The sequence below is a fragment of the Neopsephotus bourkii genome, unplaced genomic scaffold (genome assembly GCF_033783945.1).
Source record: "Neopsephotus bourkii isolate Nb327-2 ecotype Australia unplaced genomic scaffold, CSIRO-AGI_Nbou_v1 NB_1181, whole genome shotgun sequence".
Classification (NCBI taxonomy): domain Eukaryota; kingdom Metazoa; phylum Chordata; class Aves; order Psittaciformes; family Psittacidae; genus Neopsephotus; species Neopsephotus bourkii.
In genome coordinates this window covers 1,198,207-1,217,511 of record NW_026901666.1, presented here as the reverse complement: position 1 = coordinate 1,217,511, position 19,305 = coordinate 1,198,207, and the positions used below count along the sequence as shown (strand labels likewise).

Here is a 19,305-nt window from a genome sequence, read left to right as displayed (position 1 = left end):
ATATGTCTTTAATCTGAGGCACAAAAATAAAATGAAACTATGGGTGTTCTGAACTGTGCTAATTGCATTTTGCAATTATGGGGATCTGACTTATAAAAGTACCAGACTGACACTGTGCAAAATCATACAAAAAAGAAAACAGAACATTTTGAATTAACTTTTTGAAAGGTTAAAATTTCCTAAGAAAAGGAAATCACACATATCATGGGGGGGGGGGGGAAAGCAGACTACTCTTAGAGCAGAGAGATCTCAAAACTCAGCTGAAAGGTGGAGCCAAGACAGACAAAGATATGGAGCTTGTACTTACTATGACAGCTGGTCAAACATTGGTATTCCTTGGTGTATGAAGAGGATGCCAGAAATGTGACGGATGGCATAGTAAGGGTACTGTCATACTATATGGAGACACTGAGGAAAACCAGCATTAGTTCATAGTATGTTGTGGGAGCCTTGTTAGAAAAGTGACCAATTCTGTCAGTTTGAGGGAAGAACACTTTATTAAGCTTAGCTTGAGTAAACTGTGTTAGAAGAGGTTTTAGTATTATAAATGCTTTTAAACAAAATTTTTTAGAAAGCCATTAATAGTAAAATCCAGGACTCATGTAAAACACAGGGTTCATGTTATTGATATTATCACAGTTAAACAAAGTTTTGAATAGGTTAAATCAGTTTTAAAGGAATATTGTCTGCCATGAAATACCAGGATTCATCCAATGCATATGCTGTGAAAGAGCAGGGGCATGAATAACTCAACAAAGACATAGAAACTGTCCTTCTGCAGAGGTCCTCTGGACTGAACATTAAAAGAAGCTGGAAAAGCTCAGCCTCCCCACAATATATACTCTTAAAAAGATTATGCTGTAAGGTAGAAACTAAAAGGTAGATCATGACAGGCTCATTTCTCTAGAAAATAGTAGGGGAAACGCGGTAGGCAGATATGTCACTTACTGCAGGAAAATACCCAGCAGATCTGGGGACCTAACAGGATATGTATAAAGGAGACAATTTGCCATTACTTAAAAAGGAAAAAAACATGGGAGATGACTGATAACCAAACACTTCTCTGCTACTGGATACCCCAGCAGTGATCTCACAGATCACTATGTATGTGTACACATTTACTGGGCTCTTTAAGAAAAAGTTAGAAAAAGGGGAAAAAAGGTCATTTGGGTTGTGACTCAGCACTTGAAGTAGATGGCAAAGGAAAATACACTAATTTCTTAACTCCTGTAGGTATTAAAAAGTGTGATGTTTATAAAAGGCATTTTGATACCACTGATGTATTTTGAAAAAATTCTTCATTACAAAGAACCTTGTTAGGTTCTTTAGCCCTGTTGGGCTAAAGGAGGAAAATGTAAATAACTCAGGAGATAGTCTAGGGTAGAAACAGCTGAAGGAGAGGTCTGCACATGGGAGCAATGAGTGAGACCTCTCTGTGTGCTCCCCAGCTAATGAGGAGAAGAGAGTTTCTTCCTGCTGGGGAGATTTCTGTTTTCCTTTCTTGCCTCAATTAGCATCCAGGAGCATTCCCAGAGAAGGTGTCCAGAAAAAATTCTGTCACAGTTCAGCTTCACTGCATCACTGTCAGTCACTGCATTTGTTAGGGAGACTGTACCCCTCTGTGCTATCAGACACATATTTAATGTATAGATACACAATAGTCAATCACCTGGATCTCTCTGGAGGTAATGAAGAGCCTGAGGTCCTGAAGGTTCAGCTCTGAGTCATTTTTGTAGCCCCACCTCAAATTCATTGCCATGTCCTTGCCTCTGTTTTGCAGCATGGCCCCCAGAGATGGGTGTGTATGGCACAAAAGTCCAGTGTTACTCAGGGAGATGGGTCACTTCAACAGTTGTACTTTGTACACAACTTTTTATATAACTAGGAATCAGGCTAGAACTGAATAGGAAAAGCTTGTGGCCTTATTTATTTGATCTAAAAAGGATTATTCTTGCTTTTAAGTAGGTCATTGCTAGTGGAAAACAAAAAACTAGGAGAATATGAAAATACTTTGTTACAGCTATGGTAATTAAAACCCTCTCAAGCTCTATAGACACCTGAAGGATATTTACTCTTTGCAGACCTGACTGGTAATGGAATTGAAAAAGTGGTTAATGTACTCTGGAGCTCAAAATTAACTACAACAAAAGTAAAAGCCTATGGGTTGGATCTAGGGTGATGCTGCTCACCTGAGGGAGTGATGGTGTATGAGCAGCAACTGGTTCCTGGGGTCACTGGTAGGCAGTTAGCTATCACCTGCAGTGCAGCCAGCCTGGGTACTGTGGAGGAAGGGAACGTTGTATGTGTGGCTCTTGGATGGCTGAAAAAGCTCTCCTGTGTGTCAGCACATCCCCTGTAACACCTGAGTGTAAAGGGTCCTGGAGAGCTACTGCCACCATCTCATTGTCTGTTACTTGCAGCTTCATGGCTTGTCAGGGTAAGCTCAATGCAGCTTTCTTTTTTCTGATGGTTTTAGTGCATCATGTGGATTTCAGTGTGGTGGTTGGTCTTATTTTGGAGCATTTGAATTAAACTTTTACAGTGTTAATAATACAGAGAGGTGTGAAGCTGTGGCATGGACTTGAGATAGAGCTTTGTGGTGAACTTGCTTAGGCTTTTCATTTAGCGTATGGTCTCTGGGGACCAAAAAGCTTTAAATTTGGCAAAGTCAGGTTTTATTGTAATGATACCAGAGATATTCTTAAATAGAGAACTTACAGTAGCCGTGGATGGCAGAGATGATTGCTTTCTGTGTACTTGTCAGCTGTTTCTTGCTTCTGGGCTTGGTTTTGGCTGAGTAAGTGGCTCTCAGGAGTTGTTCTGTGCAGTGCTGAAAAGACTTTTAGAAAGTTTTCTTGCTATCACTAGATTTAGTCCCTGGCTCCTCCTGTGTCCCCCTTGTCCTTCTCTGTAACATCACCACCAATCTCTAAACTTCTCTGCTCAGCTCAGTTGTCTGGCTGCTCCCAAGTGCTTTCTTGAGGTTTCTCTGTGCTACATTGCTTTAAAGTTAATTTAATGTGTTCATTGTGAGCTTGAGTTTGTCAGTTAAAAGACTGAAATCTTAAAGACATTTTGGTTGAATCCAATGTGAACAGAGATACAGTGGTTATTCCTGCAGCTCTTAATGGAAAATGTACAGCCAAAAGTATAAATGACATACAGAGAGCTTTGGGTATGAAAGTGAAGATCCAGGAAAAGAGGTCTCTAGAAAAAGCAGGCTTGAGTTTCTTGCCTGCAAAAAAAGGAAAGAAAATAAAACCTGCCCTTCTAGGCTGCTCTTCTAATTTTCCTGCAGTAGACTACTTCAATGTAGATGAGTATGGTAATGTACATCTAATCTGGTTTTGCTAAATAGGATGCAAGTGATATGTAATGATGAATCAAATATCAGCATGAATTTGCAGTTTCTAATGGCTTTGGAATTTGTTTCTGTGTATTAATGCTAGTTATTACTAATTGTTTAATGGAAAAAGGCATTACATTCAATTGCAGTTTGAAAAAGTTGCAAAATCCTAATTTCTCCTTAGTTTCGCCCAAGTGCTGTAGTAATGAGAGATATGCTCTGTCTACATATCATTTTGTCAGCTGTAAACAGAACAAGAGCTCTGCTGTGACAGAGGCGGGGAAGCTGCAGCAGCATAGGAATGTACAGCTTGACAAGAGGAGAGATGACTCTTGGGTCAAGGAGTTACTGTTTTCTTGAATGTGATTTCAGTGCCTGCTTCTGATGGAAGCTAATGGTGTACTACTACTGGAATGAAGGGGTTATTTCAGAAGAGATCGACTGGTCTAAGTGCTAGTTACAACTAGAGGAAAAACCCATAGTATTTTAAACTGCATGTGTTACACTAAATATTTCCGTTGCTGAGTTTTGGCTGGGGCAGAGGGCATGGGACTGTGATGCTAGAAATTGTAAAGGTTTTGGCAGTCTAAACTTCATGTAATAAGGTAGGCTAGCATGTGAGCTTGCAAAATTTTAGCTTTTTCTATGGTAGTTCCCTGAAAATGGGGTCAGCTGCTATGGACTATCGCAAGAGATGCACCTGGGCTGCTACTACATGACAAATACTTAACCTGTGGTATATTTGTCTCTAGTTGACCTACTTTGTATGGTACTCTGCTGGGGTGGTTGAACGCTGTGTCTTTTCCCTTTGATACAAGGGTGCTGAAGGCCTGTGGTAGAGCTGTTTTGTTGCACAGAGGCACATGCCTGCGGAGGGAAAGAGCTTCTATTCCCAGCTGGGGGAATTGCTATGCTGTACTGAATTCAACAGAAAACTTATGATTTTCAGCAGCTGTGGACATGGAAATAATTAAAACATACATTTTCCATAACTGCTTGAGTTCTTTTCTAGATACATGACAATCAGTGGATCTCACTGAGGCTCTTGCTGCTGTTTGTCTGTGCTGTAATCTGAGTGACCTAAGTTATTTATCAGTAGCAGCAAATTCTTAGTCATTCTCGTAAGTATCCTGAACAAAATGTGCCAGCTAAACTGCACTCAGCAAGAGTGGGGGAAGGGAGAAAAAAAAAAAAAAAACAACAAAAAAGCAAACCAAACTCCCTTGAAACCTGACCTGACTGTTATGGGAGACGATTATTATAGTTCTTCACTTGCAAATTTTCCATTTGTGTTAAGTTGCTTCCCACAGCCTCTCACTGTCACATTCATTCAAAAGCCAGAATGGCATTGATAGAGTTCAGTGTTTTGGCTCATTCACCCGAGTTCTGCCTGGAGACTGGATGTACAGGATGTAACAGAAATCTTCAACCAAAATTCTGCCCTCCTGGTTGTCCTTTTTTTACTTCAGAGTGCTGCTTAGACTTTCCTTGTTCTCCTTTTGTCAGAAGTCAAATATATTCTGAAAACAAAATAAAACACTTGAAATGGCATTTTGGGAACTTCCCCCTTGCAGAGCTCTTCTTCCTTCAGATGCTCTTAAAAAAGAAAACCAAAACCCAAAAAAACACCTCAAAAAACCCACAGCTTAAAAAAAATCCTGGTTTGATGCTTTCATCAGTTGTCCAGAGGAGGGCTGTGAAGATGCTCTGAGGGCTGGTGCACCTCTCCTACAGAGAGAGGCTGAGAGAGATACTTGGGGTTTTTCAGCCTGAAGAAGAGAAGGCTTCAAGGAGATGTTAAAGCAGCTTCCAGTGCCTAAATGGGCTAACAAGAAAGCTGGAGAGGGGGTTTTATCAGGGCAGGTAGGGGTAGGACAAGGGGAATGGCTTTAAACTGACTGATCAGATAGTGGGTAGAAGTTATTCAAAGTTGTGGGAGTGTGAGGCACAGGCACAGAGAAGCTGTGGCTGCCCCATCCCCGGTGAAGTGTTCAAAGCCAGGCTGAATGGGGCTTTGAGCAGCCTGGTCTAGTGGAAGGTGTAGGCAGGGGTTTGGAACTGTATGATCTTTAAGGTTTCTTCCAACCCAGAGCATTCTGTGATTTTATGGATTTTAAAGCCACACAGAGTGAGGCTATATGATTTTTACGATTTTGTTTGGTTTGTTTGCAGCTGGTTATCATCCTGCACTACAATATTAATATTACATTACAGAACATTGTGCCATTTTCTAGGTGTCATCATTGTGGTCTTTTAGTTAAGAATTAACACTACTATTACAGCAGCTACAAGGAAGTTCACTCCCACTCATTGCTGTGATAAGATGCCTCACATCCTCCTCCTCAAAATGGTTTCCTTAGTGTTCCACTTCTCCAGTGGAGACATATTTGCAGTAATGATAACAATTTTCAAAAAGAAGCTAATAAAATGTGCTCTTTTTTTTTTTTTTTTTTTTAAGGCTTGTGGTTTCCTCCCAACAAAACCGTCACTGAAACTAGTAGCCACATTTAGTAGAAATAATTAGAGATGTGTGACAAGTTTATAGCAAAATGCATAGCAAAACTGGAAATATTTTTCTTTTCATCAGCTGTATGAAGAGCAAGGGGGGGGGAACACTAGTGTATATTTCTCTCTCTTTCTGCCTGACAGAATATTTCAAATTTTAAGGTATAGGAATATAACTTCTGGATAATGTTTCTGTTAAAGTATAAGCGAATTTTTTCAATAGAGAAAACACATTGTTGATGTTAATCAGATGTTGGTGCCATTGATTAGCATCATTAATCAAGAGGGATGAGATATTTTGGCTTGTAATAACAAAAAGGTGGGAAAAAATTACTGTTCATTTTACAGCAATTTGTAGGTCAGAAATTTGGAGTAGAGAAGAAAAAGGGTTTGTCCCATAATAGGCATGTTGAATTTAAAAATAAGAACAGAAAAACCTCCCAGCAGATCAGTCTAGAAAGGTATAAAGGTTTAGCTAGAACAAATATTCAGTAATTCAGTGGCTTATCCAGATCAACCTGAAATATGTTAATATAAGAAAGAAAAAAGTTGTACAGGTTTAGATCTCATATGCAAGAGATTTGATCAGCAGTAAATGCACTGAAAATAAAGGCTACTTTTTCCTTATTCCTGGTCTTACTTAAAAAATGGACTTTATCCCAGTTGGATAAATTGTTTCCCTAATAATCAGAAGGAATTGATATTGTATCCTTGGTATTGTTTTCTGACATTGAAGGTTGTAGGTGATTTCTTCTGGGAAAATTTTCACAACATATGTACTTGGGATTTTTTTTGTTTGTGTGTGTATTTTTTTCTTCTTTTTTCTAGTTCTATTAATTTATGAAAATATAGTTTTATTTTGGAACTAAATATTGAGCAGTGTCCTTCAGAGATGTAGGTGTTTTAGTTGCTGACCTGGTCAAGCGCACTGTGCACATTGAACAAGGTAAAACAGCAGGATGCGTGGTGTTCAAGAGCCTCTTCCCCATACAAAAAAGTGTGACACTCGGTGTAAATCTCATTATTCAGGTTTGGCAGATACTTTTATACTCGGCTTCCACTTGCAACTACTTGCTTTTCAAATCTGGTGTGGAAAGCTAGACTAAAACTGTTGTAGCATTCACAGCATCTTCCACTTTTGGCAGAGGATTTTAATTCATTATACTTCCTTCATTTAGTGTCCATGATGCTCTCTCCTCCTTTTGCCAAACTATGTAGAAGGCAAACACCTAGCTGAAATCTCCATTTACAAGTATATGACACAGCTCTCTACATCTTCTGCCCACAAGAAATGCATACACAGGTAAAGATGGAAGTCCTATGCTACCATGAGAGGGAATAAAGCTTCTTATGATAGAGTGCCTCAACAAAATAGGGCACCAAGTGGTTTTGGTGTTTCTTAAGTGTTTCTTTGTTGTTTAAATCACTGTCTAACAGTGTTTACTTTTCTCTAGTTTATAATGCAATGTATAATTTCACTTTAGGTCAAGGAAAAAGGCAATAACTGGTACCTAGTAACAGTGCTTATTCAAGGCAAGCACTCTGTTGAATAATGAACCATTATTTGGCTATTGTATTCAGTATCTGAAAGGAGCCTATAGGGATGCTGGGGAGGGGCTCTTCGTTAGGGACTGTAGTGATAGGACAAGGGGCACGGGTTAAAACTTAAACAGGAGACATTTAGATTGGATATAAGGAGGAAATTCTTTCCTGTTAGGGTGGTGAGGCACTGCAATGGGTTGCCCAGGGAGGTTGCGAATGCTCCATCCCTGGCAGTGTTCAAGGCCAGGTTGGACGAAGCCTTGGGTGATATGGTTTAGTGTGAGGTGTCCCTGCCCATGGCAGGGGGGTTGGAACTTGATGGTCTTAAGGTCCTTTCCAACCCTAACTATTCTATGGTTCTATTGCTTAGAGATTGCATGGTTTAGATCAATATTCTTTAAAATTGTTTTTGAACAACAGGTTTAAAGTTGAAAACAGGTAAACTTATATCTTGTAGATCAAATAGAAAGACCTGAACTGAGTTCATCCATATATTGGGATGAGGTGATCAGCAGCAGAATGGAAAAAGATTAGGGATAAAGTATGTAGAGGCCTCAATCTAAAGTGAGCTAATGTTAAAATTATGTCTGGAAGTCATTTAAATCCCACAGTAGTGGTTAAATAGAGGAAAAGCTATAGTATTTAAGTTTTAAGGAGGATATTGGCCTGTTGGTTGTAGGGTGGAGGGAATGTAAAGGTGTCAGACAACTTTGGGAAAATATAACACACACATACATGACATTAGATTGTTGTTAAATACCAGACCTTCCCTGGAGTTGCAGCGCTTTATTTGTGCTCCAGGAAAAGCTTATCAAGAGAAGTGTTTTGGGGTAGGGGTTCATTTGGAATAATGAATGTCTGAGTTGATATTCTAGGCTAGAAGTGGATTTCTCATTTTTATACTTCAGTTTTTATTGAAAAATATCTCAAGTGTTACAGTGGTGCAATAAGTTGAAATCAGGTCCTGAACATGACACACCATAAAGAAGATCTATGTAAGTTATAACAGTAATAACGTATAAGCTGTGTTTTATCCCACGCTATTGTTTTTTACACTGGGGAGAGTGGGGGGCAGCAAACATTGAAGCATGACAAGTGTGTTTTGGTCTAAGCCTGCTTTTAACTGAATTTTCCAGAAAGTAACTGTAACAACAGAAACTGTGCTTTTTTGGTGAATTTGTAGTTTTCTATCATAGTGTGTCACCATAAGCTCTGTGATGATAAATACAAGTTTTGATTTGAACTGAGATCTGTTTAATCACAGAAACTGTACAGTTTTACTCTTGTAGGTTTATGCAAATAAGGAAATGAAACCCATAAGGGGAGGTGACAAAATGAAAGAAAAATAAAGGAAGAGAGTGTCTATGATAGTTCAGCGTCATTATTTCGACAGCCTAGGGAAAGGGAAGGTACTTTGGTGTTCTTCCTTTGGGAGGAATTGAAGAGGCACCCATCTCAAAGGCTATGCTAAAATGCCAGGTAAAGGTAGTATGTCATGATAGTAGTGTGCTGTAATCAATAATCTTCCGCCGATGAAGGGGTGTGGGATTATTTTTGACTCTGCTTCCTATCCTGAAAACCAGGGTACTGTTCCTCATCTATTTTGCAAAGATGTTATGTTTACCAGGGAATGCATGCAGAATGATTTTTGAAAGATGCTTTAGAGTGCAAAGAATTATTGCATTGTTTTTATTCATGACTTGAGCTGGGTTTTAGTTGCATGCCTTTGTATGCCGCGTATTGGGTTTTTATAGCAACGTCTCTGTTCTCTGGGTACCTAAGCAGAGATTTTAATTTTAATACTACATAATTCAAATGCTGGATTCATACCAAATTCACCTCCTCCACACATTTTAACTGCATTATTAATAATAATATGGTTGATTGCTGATGCTATGTATTTGTTTTCCAAAGAGCTCATTGAGAAGCTGGGTGTGTTAATAAGGTATGGTGTGTTTCTCCTGTGTTCTCAGCAAGGCTCCTGCCTGTAGCATGGAACTGGCACTGCCCATATTCTCTTTTCACTGCTACTAGGCAGAGCATGCAGGCATTTTCAATTCACTAGATCATTCACAAGTTACCTCCAACCAAACCCTGTCATTGCAATTCATCACACTTACAGTGTATGCTTTTATGTTCTGTATCTCGCTGAAGTCTCATCACACCAGGCCAGTGCCACAGGGTACTAGACAACAACAAAGATCTCAAGCGTAGTTTAAAAGGTAGCACTATAAAAGAGCAAAATAATGGCCACAATCACTGCTAGGTACCCTGTTCCCACAGATCCTGCAGCCTTTTTTTAATTTCAAGCTAAAGCTAAGTTGTACAAAATACTAGCTTTCACACTGCCACGATATGCCCAGTATATCTAGCCCCCTATCCAGCAAGGCAGGGAGAGAGAGAAGCCCTGATGCAGTATATCTGAAGGGAGTATACTGGGTACTGTTTCAATGTGAAAAATGTTTGAGGAGACCCTCTTTAATCACCTTTTAACTAACAGTGGGAATTAGAATGGTGTTATGAATGGAACTCTGGCTGTGCACAGTTCCCAGGTTTGCTGTGGCTTTCTGGGGCATCCTTGGACAAACCATTGAAGATTGCCTTATCTCTTGTTGGAAGCAGCAGAGTTACAGTACTCCTTTAACAACAACAAGAAAGAAAGGTAAGCATAAAATAGGTCTCCTTTTCCTCAGCTCGTCATCTGGATAGTAAGTCACAATTTTCTCAATCCTTTCCAATCTGTTTGTTTAGGTACTTGAATTTGTACCTTAGCATGTTTTCATGCGATCCCTAACACAATGGTTTCTTGGTCTTGGGTATGACCTTAGAGTTATAGAAACTTCATGGTGATCTATGTCAAGAGAAGCTGTTGCCTTTTCAAGTGTCTTCTGTGAAGACTTAAGGATAGATTGTGCACTGCTTCCTCTCCTGGTGTCTCCAGTTGCTAGTCCCTCTTGTGAATTTGGATACATTTTTGTTTTGTGTTAGCATGGGTTAGGTCTGGTAATGATTTGGTTACATATACAGCCATCTAAGTTTTGGCACAAAATACAGAAGGTTGCATTTCCAGGTTGAGGAATAGCGGCCTTGGGGTTCCCTCTTAAATTTCTCTTTCCATTCACAAGTATGTTGAAGCTGCTTTCTTCAGATTGCAATAAATTCCTGTCTCAGGAGAAAGAGTTGAAGCTTAAACAAATGCTGCACCACATGAGTGGTGAGGGTTTTCTGGGAGCAAGAACTTTTGTGGAGGTTGGAGGAGGGTGGCTGTCCTCAGGGACAGCATTTTCAGCTCTGTCCCCAGGGATGTAATGTTGTATCAGGCCAGATAGTGCTGCAGAAAGTACAGGAGGAACCAGTTCATCAGAGATGTGGCTTGTTAGTGGGTCTGTCCTGTTGCTAAATACTATAGTAATTAAAGACAATTAGCCATGCATCCTGTGGAGTAAGTTTGTATGTGTGGATTTTCTTCAGTTGATACAGCTGTAACGAGGCTTACACTGTGACACTGGAGTGCAGGAGAAGGCCAGAGGTTTGCAGACTCTGTCCTATCCAAGATGTGTTGCTCAGCATGGGGACAGAGAAAAGTCCGTGTATTGTGGAGATGTCTGTCTCTCCTTGTTGCCCCTTTACCTCCCCTCCTTTTCATGCACATGTAAGTGCAGTCAGCATAGCTTCTGAAAGAGGTTCTTGTGCTGCCGTACTCACAGAGCACCAAATCCAGGTGTGTGCACGGTGATATTGCCCAGCCTCAGCCCTGCTGTGACACTGTAAATTAAGTTTAAGCCCTGGATTATCCAGCATAGGCAAAGTCAGGGAGGTGGCGGATTTTGGGAATCCTGTGGGGTCCTGTTCTTTTGTTTTGTTTTGTCTTTTTTTTTTTTTTTGGGGGGGGGGGGGATGGTTTTTTGGGGTTGTTTTTTTTTTTTTTTTTTGGTGTGTGGCCGCACTGAAGTGGGAGATGTGAATGTTACAGTGTTAACTTTTGTGTTGCGTGAGGGATATTTTTTGTCTTCTAAAAGAGAGGAGGGGGGTTCTGGGACACCCTGCCTTGGGTGTGTTTGTGTTCTGCCTTGAATTGTGGTGAGGGGTTCCTTTGCTTTGTTTCCTCTACCCTACTGGCATTTTGTGTGTACTTCCCTCATATAACAGACAGAGTGTTTCTGTAATAAGATTAAGCCTGGACTTTTCATTGCTGCCTCTCAAGTTTCTGTTAACATGTTCTCAGATTGTAGGCATCTGCTCAAATGCGTTTCCTGCAAGCAGGCTGTGCTGCCCTCTCCCCTCCTGAAAAATTAGAGGATTGAAAAATGACAGTGCCGTTAAAGTCCTTGGGATCAGTTTCCCTAGGAGATGTAGGATCTCATTCCGGATAATATTCCAAAGATGCATTTTTTTTATGATTTGGTCAACAATTGACAGGAAGAAAAGGTTAAATAGTAATGAGAAACTACTGTAATTGCACTTTTGAGGACTAGTGCTGCAAGTGATTACACGCATGATTGAAAACCATACGTTGGCTCCACAAATACAGCTTGACCTACCTGTATATTTTCAATAAGAAGTAATGTCTCCTATTTCTAGCAGAAGAAAAAAGAACCAACAAAAAACCCTGCTGTTTTTAGCTATATACAAATGATAAAAGCAAAGACATCAAAGTGTGCAGCCTTTCAACTCATGCTCAATTAGAATAAAAGTTTGGTTGCTGTTTTAAACATTTATGGCTAACTAACTGTGACAGCATCTCAGCTCTGCAAATGGGATGATTCTGGATTGACTTTTGATCTGACTGACAGTTTCTTATACACTTCAGTGCTGGTTTATGGCATACCAGTCTGCGTTTGAATCCACATGTGACTAATTAGAAACTGTTTGTGGTTCATATGTATACATTCACACAAGAATAAAAGCTTTTTTCTAACCGGAGCCATGTTATTAATGAAAGAGATAATTTAACAAGGTGCTTCATATGCTGTTTTAAAAAAGTTTACAACAAAAATTAAAATCTAAAAATATAAAAATCCTATTTAGCAGGAATATATATGTTAACGTAATGGTATATGTGAATTGTAACAATGAAGATCTCTTCTAAAAGCCGTCTAGATTATTTTTTAATCCATTCCCCGCCCCCCCACCCCTCCAACAGGAAAACAACATGTTGAATGACACTTTTGTAGACTAGATTTACAGTTTATGGGAAGCTTCATTCTAGTTTCATTTTTCACCTTTCTGCATAAAGACGTGACAGAAGAACATACATTTATGCTCATCTCTTCATCTACCTTTATCTTAAGGGTTCCCGACAGCACAAGTGGTACTATAGAATTTGTGCTACCAAATACACCTTGGGGTTTGGAGAGTCCGCAAAGAGAAGTGCTAAAATGAGTAGGAATATAATAACATTTTCTTGATAAAATAATGCTTCCGTGTCACAGAAAATGAAACTGTCAGCATTCCTTTGTAGGCCTCTCTCAGGCTTAAGAAAGGGTTCTTGACAGTTTCAGCATTGCCTTTAAATATCTTATTGAAATGTAGATTAAGACTGTACATCTTATAATAGTTGGAAAGCCTTTTCATTTTAAGTCTTGTAGAAAAGCAAGTATTAAATAAGCATTAACTTTAGCAGTTACATTTTAGCATTTTTCTCAGGTTGATCCCTCCTAGACCTAATATTTAGATTTATTTAAAAAGGCAGTAGATTACCTGACAGTATGGTAGTACAGCACTGTGCATTTCTCTGAGCCTCCATAAAGATTAGCTGTATCTTTTATTAGTGCCATCTCCTGTATTTTACAAAGGTATCCTATGTACACGGATGCTGCTATAATCAGTGATGCCTCAATGTCCTTGGTTTAGCATTTTTAAATGCCGATACTATAGTTTTGATATTAACTTACTTGTAATAAAAATAATATTGAAATTTGTTCTCTCAGCAAGGCTTTTTGGAGTCTTCTGTAACTCAGAAATAGTCATTATCTGGCTCTTTTAGTTTAACTATATGAAATATAGGTTAATGTAGGTAGGATTTATCAGTCAGAATTTTATCCCTGCTTTCATTTTGGTATGTAAACAGTTTATTCACTTCGTGTATAGAACAATGATATTTTTCATCACTTTATGGGTCTCAATTTCTAGGTGCTAATTTTGGACTCTTGGAGAGGAGCTTATTTTTTGTAAAACTCTTTAGCCATCATCTTCAGAAAGTCACTTTTTTGCAGGTGTTGGTGTCATGCTGTGACAGCAGAAAATTGAAAGTACCTGAAAGTGTTTGTGCATCTCCAGTTTGTAAATGTAAATCTCCACTAGAACCCTAATATAAGGAATAAGCTCACAGGAATCTTTACTTAAAGGTAATGACCTAGATATGACAAGGTAGTCTTGTGGGTTATATAAGAAATAATGATAACAACATGATGTATATAATGAGCTTGATTTTTTTTAAAGCTTAGCTATCAGAAGGATAACTTTCAGCTGCGCAAATGTGATATAGAGCTAATTGGAAGATAGTAAACACACTGTTAATACGCTCTGACCTTTCAGAATGGGTCCCTGCTTATAAACAAATGCAAGAAATATAGTGCTTTAATGACAGTCAGGCAGATTCATACTTGCTGAATGTATATAAATAAATATTTGAATACAGATAAGCAAATATTAGCTTCGCCTCACATGAGATGGGAAATAGACAGCAGAAGAAAATAATTCATGAATGAAAAAAAGATACAGTCTGAGCAGTGCAGTAACTCAATTCAAAAGAATATTAAAACACTACCTGGGAATTTCTTGAAGTCCTGTGGTAGCTGTTAAGACCCCAGATAGCCAGCATATAAAATGCAGGAATTTGTATGAAAGGTACTGCTAGGTATTTTCATGGTCTTTGGCAATGCTAAGGTATCCAAATATTCCAGAGGATTCTTTTTTTCCTATTTCTTTTCTTTTGAAAGCTTGGTTGGACTATCCTGTGAGGCCTTCCCTTGAGTTTGTATATTTGAGCTCTGATTTTTGGAATGGTCCATCAAGAGCATGAGGAAGAAAAGTTTTGCTGGCATACTCTGTGGCCAGATGAAAATCTTTTGAAGATGGAAGGACTGGAAGGGATCACTGTTTTTTAAATGGTGAAATACATATCTCTGGACATGGGATGAGAGCTGTGTTAGTATATAAGGAAATAATCAATTGGCTTTATAGGGCAGCTCTCCGGAACTTTAATGAGTACTAGACTTAATGTGCAAAGTTGAGAGTTTTTGTTTGGGATTTTTTGCCATTTTTCATATTCTTTTATTTCTTGTTTCTATGTTCCTATTATTCTTCAGAACCATAGTACTCCATATTTAATGTGTGAAAACGTAAGAAGCACAAGATTAGATCTTCTGTTTTACAGAGAATTGGTTGATTTGGATAGGAAGTAAAAATAAAACAGTAAGATATTTTGGTGGATCTTATACTCTGGGAAAGTGAATCTGGAGTGGGGTTTTAAAGCTGTTCCAAATGAGTAACTGGGTCTGCAAACAACTTTCAGTCATGACTAATGAACACAATTTCATGTAAGTTAACGTGAGATGACGTGGAAGAGCTTAGAGTTGCATATGCTTAGTTATGTAACTGTGCTCAGTCCTCTGGTAGGATTTTGTACCCCAAAATGTAACACAGACTTATACACAGTAATGGGAAGAATGTTCAGTTTGGTGGTTTGCAAGGATTCATGGAAAGAATTGGTGGCTTGGTTTTCGTGTTATTTTGTTGTTGTTGTTGTTGTTGTTGTTGTTTTTTGTTTTTTTTTTTTGACCCTCAGCCTTGAAATGAATGTGAAAGTTTTCATTTGAAACAGTGTAACTGGAATAGCACCAGTAAAATCGGCGTGATTACTCTGGATTTACATTCAACAATATAGGAAAAGACCTTGTCCTTTTGATCTTACTTTGAGGTTCGAATAAAACTGGGAAGTTGAAATGAGGCACACTTAGAAATGCAGTGTTGTATTTGATAGCAAGCCAAAACCATGAAAAATAATTGAATTTCCCATAGTTTTGATAAAAACCCATAAATAGCTGAAGTTCTCTCAAGCTGAGTCCAGAGATTTCCAGCAGCCAGATGTGAGGGATTCTTGAAAAACTTTGGGAATTCAGCAGTTTTGGAGGAACCTGGATTGAGATTTGTGTTTAATTACAGAATCAGAACCCAAGAAAGTTGTCTTGTTTTCAGTTATGTAATAAACAGAAGTTTAACTAAGGTCTCAACAGAACTGTAGCTTTTGGTGAATCCTGATGAATTATGCTGTGATCATTATATTTTATTACAAGCTATGAACTGAATGTGGTCAGAAATAATTTGTGGCAGTTACTAAAATAGGAAGTTATTCAGCATTATGATTACGACGCCTATTTTAAGAAAGTTGTTTTTCTGCTTGGTGAGAGAGTGCTTTCCAGCTTTTAATTCTATACTTACAAATGTTTGGGTTTGGCTTGGTTTTTTTTCCTCGGAGCAATATGGTTGTCGTGCAGAATTTTTAAGCATTTGTTACCTGGTGAGATAGGCATATTCAAGAAAATACCTCTGCCCCACCCCCAGTACAAATAATGATGGCTGAATATTCAGTTAAAGATTTTTTGGTACCTCTTAACATTTTTCTGTGGGCTCTTGTGCTCCCTCTACTGACTCTGCACCTGAAATGACAAACAGAGCTGCTAGAGCAGTTAATGTTCCTCTTGACACTGGGGGGGGGGGGGGGGCGGAGATCTAGCTACTGAGAAAAGAACAGTTGCCCAGTTCCACTTTAGTTCTTGCAGTCTTGAAAACACAGGAGGAAAAATAGTCAGTCTTTGCAGATGAAGGATAAAAACATCTACTTCTTCCAATACTTGGAAGAAGTTACAAATACTGAGGGAACAGGTAAAGAGGCAGGAGACTTTTTTGAGTTTGAGAGGTAAAGAAATATATAGAGGCTGTTAGAAGTACACAATGTATGTGAAGAATAGCTTTGTCTTTGCATCAGGTGCATCAAGCTTCAGTAAATTCTTCAGAGCAGTTATTGAAAGCCATAGTTAAATTTGGATGTTGGAGTCAATACTACATTTTTGTCACTCCGGTTACTGAAAAGCTTTGAATTCATAAGCATGTAAGATTAAAATAAGGGTTTCCTGACTATTTTGACTTAACAATTTTGTTGACTGAAAGCAGCTTATGTAAAACATGACTGATTCAACAAATGCATCTGATTTGAGTACAGTTTTGTTGTTTTCCTCAATGTGGTCAAAAGCATTGACGGGTTTTAGATTTATTTTTTCTTTTTTTAAACTCTATACTCCAACAGAATTGGAGGCAAAAGAGCATTGGAGACATTGGAAGGTAATTTCAGTCCAAAATGTTAATTTCACTTGTGAGTTTTAAAATTTCAGTGTCAGTATATTGAGAAATAAAAGCATGTGGCTTTTGCTTCCATGTCTCAGCCATTGTTTGTAGTGTTTTTCTGGCTTTCCTCTGATCAGTGACTGCTGATAGGATGGATTCTAGAAATCAGAGTACTTTGCAAGTGGGGTGGTAAATCTCTCCTTGGATTATTGGTGGTATATTTGAACTACCATTTTTAATCTGTAGAAAGATTTAATTCTTGTATATTTTTCTTTACTTATTAATCATCTATTACCTGTAAGATCATGTGAAACTCCCATTCCCTTTGCAGTTCAGTTTGTTGTGACATGTTGTGTGTTTTGCATGGGAGGTTGCATGGGTTAGGTTTCTTCTCCCTGCCTTCACTTCTCTGTACTGTGGATGCCTATAGGTAAGCTAGTCATCTGGGGTACCTTAGTGGTCAGGAGAGAGAATACTGGCTTCTAAGGTGTGGCTAATATAATGCATTTTGGGGGTGGATTGACCACAAGTACCTGCCTAAGAAGAAGCGCCTGTCTAGGCTCCTGCTCCAAGTTCTGGTGGTTTTGTGTTCCATATGTATGCCCTGTGTCATGTAATTTGAAGGACCCACAGGTAATTTGGTTTTGGTAGCTGAATTGAGCTCTACCTTTCTTCCCTGCAATTAAATAAATTGCTTTCTAAAGGCACCTTTTCCTGTCCACTGACTATGGAGGGTGTTCAGAATGACCAGCTGAGATGCTCATATGTTGTTAGGTAAAGAAAACATCTACTTGTTTCTGAGACTAGCCAATGTGCTATGTTGCTGTGTTTGGGACCTTTTTTTTTGTTTGTTTGGTTGGTTGGTTGGTTTTGGTGTTTAGGTTCTTTAAATTTTAGCTCTTTCTGATAATTAATTTCTCCAGTTGCTCTGGGGGAATTCTGGCAGCCTAGTATCAGGCCAGGATATTTTTATTTCTAAATGAACCCCAAAACTCAAGCCATGAAAACACATGTATTTAAGGCTGACAGCAGCTGCATTATGTACAATTATTGGATTCCTGTCATACTGCCTTAATATAACTAGTAAAATGTCCTTAATGTGATTCTGGAATAAAATTTATGTATATATATATAATGAATAGAGGTATATGAGTGTTAGGTTTCTAAATTACTTTGACATTAAAATGTGGTTTTACTAGAGGATTTCAAAACACTCAGCATGTACCTAGCAACTTCAAAATATTTTCTATTTAAAGACTGAAGCTAGGTAATGCAAATGTTAGATTTAGCTGGGACATGGTAGCAAAATGTGAGAGATTAAATTCAATCTGTACTCTAAATTTTCCAGAATGATTTTTCTAATTTGATTTTCATAACAAGCATCAGTCATCTTTATTCCTGCCATGCTGGGACTGGAAAAGGGGCCACCCTGGATGTTTCTTCTTCTTCAGCCAGAGGTGAAAATTCACTGCAGATGCTGTACTTTCGTCATGTGCAGTGACCAGCTCAAAGTGTGAATCTGTCATTTGCTTAACAAATTGCCATAGAAAAGTCATCCCAGATTGCTTTTCTTTTTTTTCCACTTCTCCTAAAAGCCCTAGTGGTAAACTGTAGCTGATGCCAGGGTCACGGGACTTATGAATATATATGCTTCAATATATTTTTTTCCTTACATGAACTAAGAAAAACTTCCTAATTAAATCCTAAATACTTAAATTCTCATAGGATTAATGTTTTATTGAAGTATTTAATCTTTAGGTAAAGATACATGACAATTTATGAATCTGCTGTGTAGTCTTGACCTGACCTAGTCTGACTCATTAACACAAAGGTGTTTTTCTTTTTTCTAAATTTTCTTAGTTTTGATGTGAAACACCAGTAGTAAACAAACTTTAGATAAGGTGGGGAAAAAAAAGGCGGGGGAGGTGGGCGATGAGAGGGAAAGGAGAAAAGAATTGTCCTTGGAATTCAGAACTGAAGTGTTTGTGTTTCAAATTGCTTACCTGGCACCCTAACGATTATGTGACGCTAAGTCATGTAATGTATGCATCAAAATGTTATTGAAATGGTAAATAAATTTGGGAGGCATTATTTTTCAGGTGGGTCATGAGTTCCTTGTTTTCATCCTTGACCCTCATTTTTGTTAATGAATGTAAACGTCACATTTCTCTTTATTTGAAACCTGTAAATGTCACTCATTTACTTGATGGACTGCTAGTTACATGTAATTGTTTGGAACTACTTCAGGTACAGTTTATCTGTTTCTGACCAAGGATGACTCATCCGTCTTAAAGGAGTTGGGAGCAGACTCCTACATTTGACTTGTACTATGGCTCAACAGTGTAAATTTGATTTGATTGCAGATTTGTTTTCAGATCATGTGGTAGTATACCGAGCATTGGGTATTAAATTTGACTTTTAAGCATCTAAAAGTTTTTTTTTGCAAATGTTTGTTTATTTTGTTTTTTAATAACAACTCCTTGTTTCTTCTTGAAACTATAATGTCAGACTAAGTTCTGGGAAAGAAAAGTAATTATGAAATGGACATTGAGGGGGAAAAATGTACA

At 38.3% G+C, this 19,305-nt stretch overlaps 1 long non-coding RNA gene across 1 annotated transcript in view; it reads left to right on the top strand.

The window, feature by feature from the left end:
• Positions 1–2,255: 2,255 nt before the first annotated feature.
• Positions 2,256–19,305, top strand: part of LOC133217893 (uncharacterized) — a 165,128-nt gene continuing 148,078 nt past the window's right edge. Inside the window, exon 1 of the long non-coding RNA XR_009726998.1 lies at positions 2,256–2,437. This is a non-coding gene — a long non-coding RNA (uncharacterized LOC133217893). The remainder of the gene's footprint in view (positions 2,438–19,305) is intronic.